Here is a 6,000-nt window from a genome sequence, read left to right on the forward strand (position 1 = left end):
AAAATATATATACATACATATGTGTACATCTGACAGTTATATGTAAATATACTATTCTTGTAGTATTGAAACACTGCTTATAGTAAGCAATGTTTTAGATAAAAGGTTCGTGAACTTTTCATTAAACCTTTCTCTTAAAATGGATCCTGTATGAGAGAAACATTCTTTAATTACAATTTTATCAAGAAAGAAGGGAAACAGCTGATCATGGTAAAAAAAACAACTTTTTCAACCGAGAAATTAAACCCCAAGAGTAAAACTGGTATAACTTGTTTTATTGTGACTATAATTAGGTCATCTTATAAGTTTCATTAAAATCAGTTAGATTGTTTTTAGCTAAGTTGGAACAAAAAAATTACAAGACAGACAAAACTAAAAATGATTGAGATTGTGAGAAATATCTCTCGATATTAATTAAAAGTATTTCAATGTGTAGAAGATTAGTATACTTTTTAATAATTAATTTATTTATTAAAATAGTTTAAGTATTTATTTACATAGTGTTTTATTAGCACAGTATTTTAGTGAGGACTTCAGATGTCTTTTGTTTTTTGCTCACTTTTTTTTAGAGAACCCAGGGTTCAATTATCTTTTAATGATATGGACAACTATCCTACTGCTTAAAACTGAAAGTTTTATAAATTTAAAACAATATGTTGGTCCTGTCTGTTGTGTGTGTTTGTTGTGCTTTAAATTTTTTTTAAATACTTAAAACTCAGTTTGTAATTTATTAATGATAATAACAGATCGCCAAATCAGAATAAATAAATAAATACATATTTATAAATTTGTACTATATTAAGAATATATTTATATACATTTGCCATATGCAGAACTGGAACACTTTTCAATATTGGTTTAGTCAGTAGAGATACTTATTGGCCAATAGCCAGTGTTAAGCCTGCTGTTAAGAGTTCTCAAATTTAAGAACACTTTTTATAAATTGACAGTATTCATCTATCATATAAAGTATTTTTTTTTTTTTTTTTTAGTTTATGCATGAGAGTAATGTTGTGAAAGACTAGGGTACGTGGGTACATTTAACTTGTGTTAAGTTGCTAAATTAACATGTGTTTTCATTTGGTAGTTTGTTAATAATTTAATATTTATTTTATAATTTTTAAGTTATTCAAAATCTGAGAATATCTTTTTTACCAAAAAAAAAAATCCTTTACTTTTGTATTAAATTAAACCTGTTCTGGTTTGAATACTACCGTTAACTTTATGACATTTTTATATGTAAATATCAATTTATAATTTCTTTTCTTAATTAAAAAAAAAAAGTAAATCCTGCATTCTATGAATGAATTAATTATAAATTATGTTATTTTACATAAATTATTATTACACCTGCAAAAGAAAACTAAATAAAAATAATCACTGTTTATATGAACAAGCATACTATGTATAGTACTAAGTGACAAATAATGAAGACAGGAATTATTTTTGTTACTAGTTAATATATCTTATTTCGTAAATTATTATTTTATATTATATAGATTTCAGTAATGCAAATGGTATAATCAGTAATTTAAAATATCTGATGGTGTTTTTATTTATTTACTAGATAAATGAGAAATATATAAAAAGTGTTAGTGAAAATTTAAATGATGTAAGTACATGAACTTAGTATGAATGTTATTACACCCTGTCACCTTTTAGGTCTGTTTGTTGGCTGTGTTAATAATGAAACGGTCAGCTCTGAAAGTTTTTTGAGTGCCTCAACATGGTTGATGAAGTGCTGTTAAGAATCATAGAATTAAGATTTTACTTATTTAATTCTCTAGTCATATATATATATATTTTTTTTTTTTTTTTTTCATTTTAATGTGCATTTTTTTTGTATCTGACTTCTTTCTTCTTGTGCAGATTTTTTTTTTCATTTTAATTGCCAACAATATAAATGTTAGTAGTTTTTCTTATGTGCATAATAATTAAGCTTTGTGTTAAATGTTTATTGTAATTATATTGTATATTAATATAAATAGTCTTTAAGTTATTTATTTATTTTTAATACTTTTATTGTTATTATGATATAAATTAAAATAATTATTCGTTTATATTAGGTAAATGACTGAAGGCATGTTATGAATTTAATAAATTTAAAATAAATGACTTAGGTCTTGCCATAATTGGGGCCATATTCACGAGCTAATTAATTATTATCATATAAACTTAGAAAAGGCTTTTGGGCCATTAAAAAAAAGTAATGATTTATTTATATGAATCTCATTTTTTCTTTAATTTAAACATTAAAACTGAATTGAAAGTATAAATATTATGTTATCACAAAATTAATTTTTATATTATTTATGTTAATTATTAATTATATAAAAATTATATATAATGATGTCAGTTGTAATTAAAAGATGTGAGAGAAATCTACAATAAGTAAACAATTAAAAGGTATCAATATTTTCAAAAGAAAAGCTATTTGGTGAAAATTCATTATAATGCATTTTAGAATCAGTTTTATATATATTATAATATTCATATTATATAGTATACTGAATGGTGTTCAGTTTATAAGTGAAATGTGGTTCTGTAACCTATTTAAGACCTGTTTAGGACTTAAAATTAATAAATTAATATTATAATAAATTGGCAGTTTGATTCTTTTTCCCCTAATTTTTTTCTCTGTGTTATTATGATCACTGATTTATATAACTTTTTGTAAAATGTTATTGATAATTGCTTACGAGTTAGTTTAGTGTTTGGACCAAATATTCTATATCCAAGAAACTTAATTAATTACAAATATCCATAATCATATTGGCTGCAGTACCGGCTACATATATTCTGTACAAGCAATTACAGTGAGGCATCATATTCTCCTCGATTTTCCTTCTGTTAGGCTCATGAATTTTTTGTCTATCCTCCTCATTTATTTTTTTTGTCATACTGAATAATTCTAAAGATTAAGTTATTATGTTAAAAGGATTAAATTCATACCAGACATGAGTGATCGGTTCTGCACCATTTTAATATAAAATTCACAAGTAAATCATTTACAGATGAAAGCTTACAAGGTACAGAGGTGCCATGTAATGAACCAGTGGAAATGTAAATATTGCAATGGGGCTCTATTTGGGCTGAATAAACCAAAAAGAAAAATACTGCAGCCAACTTGCAGTGCAGGTTATTGTTTAATCATTTATTAATATAGTCATGGGCATCCCAGGAAAGTTTGTTGTAGACTTTTTTGTGAATGAACAGATTTCAACTGCTGGTTCAAGGAAAACCAGATTTAGTTTACCTAACCATTCCATTTAATGTACTGATATCATTAACTTATTTTTGCAAATATTCATTTACATTTTCAAATGTAAAGATAATTGGGACAAATTATAAAAAAATATTATTTTATTCTTTACTTATTTATTTAATGAATCTGATAATAATGGATAATTATTCTTTCATAATTCCTGATAACTTCCATTGTTAGATCTTTTAATATATAATACATTTTTTTTTTTTTTGTTTAAATGATCAATATTTTATTTTATTTTATTTATATATTATTTTATAATTATATTATTCCCAATGTATATATGGTTTACCAATGAGTTTAAAATAATACTGATAAAAAGGCATGCTTAAAAAAAATGAGTAACAACAAAAAAAAAATGAGTAACAACAAAAAAAAAATGAAAAAGTCATCAATAATAAAAGTGTAGTTATCATGGTTTTGATATTACTACATTACATCACTAGTGGTTTTAATTGTCACTATCTGTATTTATGGTTAATTTTATAAATATATACTATCAGAGTTTGTTTAAAATTTTTGTTTTGTAATTGTGCAACCTTTTAAGTTACTTCTAATAATTATGATGGAAAAACCTTCGAATGTTTGCAAACAAGGTAAACAATTAATTGCTCATGTCATAGATTGATGCAAGGAAGAGAAGGAATTAACAGGGTGACGATTCACTAACTATAGTGTCATGAAAAACTGTAACTGCTATAAAAAAAGTATGTGTCAACCCCTGAGAAAAAAAGGAAGCAACCTCATTACCATAACACAGACATCGATAGCTTTGTTGGGATGGCTTTAGTTTTGTCAGGCTTGACAACTTTGGTTTGATAAAAAGTTCAATAGTTCTTCTTCTTTTTCTTCTTGAGTGTTGTTATTGTAAAAAACTCTTGTTTCTACCTTTGAAGAATTACACAAAATTATCGGAGGAATGTTGCTGTTACCTAGCGAAAAAGCAATTGTACACTTTACCGGATTAAACGTGGTGATGGGTTTATTGTTGTTGCTGCTCGATAATAGTGTTAAAATAATTCCACTTACAATGCTCGCTTTGAATGTGCATACGATTATAAACCATCGTTTAAACCACCACCATGATGACCATCTTCGTTGAAAAATATATTTCTTCTTCTTCTTCTTCTTCTTCTGTTCTTCTTGTTCAAAGTTCATCATCATTACCTTTTTCACTATTCCTGTAAGCGGAGTGTACATGACAATGGTGTCATGAATAATGAGACAGTACACAGCCGTGTTGGCTGGTATATTGTCTTTGGTTTCAAAATCAATTCGTACGTCTACAGTTCCCGTTTTAAGCGATTCGTTCTGTTTAGAACAATCGAATACAATCAACGGTACTTCCGTTTGGAAGTCGTTCAAACTGTAAGCTGGACATTCATCTTCTACCTTCTTGTAATAACACGATCGAAATCTGGTGAACATTTCGTACATCATATTCACGTCGTCTTGTAAATTATCATATGGGTAGTATTGTGAATTCAAGTAGAGACGTATGTTTTTCAACCCGCACATATCGAAATGAGTTATGGATAATGTGTTTTTTGTCTTTTCTTCCAGTCTGCAATCCGAATATAATGTATCTCGGTTTCTCCATTTGCGTACAGGTTTTTACCGTCCACGAGTGTACGTTTGTAAGTGGTAGAGCTGGATACTCGTGGATCTGCCATGTACGAAAAGTGACTGTCAACGGTTTATCTCGTTCTACTATTTTTAATAGTTGCAAGCGCACACTGTCGGTGACATGAACATAAGGAATTTTCCATGCGACTTTCAGTATGTTCAACTTAGAGTCGGGATCATCGTTTACAGATACAAGCGCATTTACCTCGGACGAAGAACGGAGACAACCAATTCTTGTTTCACGTTCAATATGATGTGCTTATAGTCTTAGGCGAATCCCATCAGACATACATAATGGTATGTAGAAGCAAAACTTTCCAGTATTTGCATTCAAAGTTAACTCATCTGACGATTTAAGCTTCTAACTGGCGTTTTCCAAGATATTTTCATCACTTTTACACAGAGAAAGAATATTCTTTATTGTTGTGGTGATTCCAAATTTTTGTAACCGACACACTTCCATTCTGTTTATTTCGTATCGTATTTCCTCAAAGAGACACGGAACAGCAGATGTGTATCGATCGCTTTCGTAGTACCATCCTTTTCCGTTAAAGTTCGTTCGATAACCAGAAAACTATTATGCGGTAACGTGAACAGATCTTTTTGGTGAATCGGTATCCGAATTTCATCGTCATTGTTATAAGTTGATGAAGCGTATGGCAGATGAGTGTGATATTCAACTTGCATGATTGTGTTGTCAAAGCTAATACTTTCACCAACGTCCAGTATATGCTGCATTACAGTTTACTGTAAAACCAAATTGCGAAGAAAAAGCACGTTCTTTGATGTTAACATTGGTGTACCTTATAAAATCATCATAATCTAGCACTGCTAGACTTTACATAATATGATCGTTTGGTATAGAATTGAATGCTATCAATGATAAGTTTACCTATCATGTTATCTTATAAATGATATGGTATAATCATAACTAAATTAAAATATACAAGACATTCCAGTTTTCTATCATTAATTTTGTATGTTGTGCAGCTTCTCTGGAAAAGGTTTTTCAACATTTCCTGTTGGTACTGGTAAATATTGAAACAATTCCTGTTTTATTTGAAAAGTAGCACAACTATGTCACACAACCGGAATATTGTAAATAC

Source organism: Lycorma delicatula, chromosome 3 (genome assembly GCF_047948215.1).
Source record: "Lycorma delicatula isolate Av1 chromosome 3, ASM4794821v1, whole genome shotgun sequence".
Taxonomy (NCBI): Eukaryota; Metazoa; Arthropoda; class Insecta; order Hemiptera; family Fulgoridae; genus Lycorma; species Lycorma delicatula.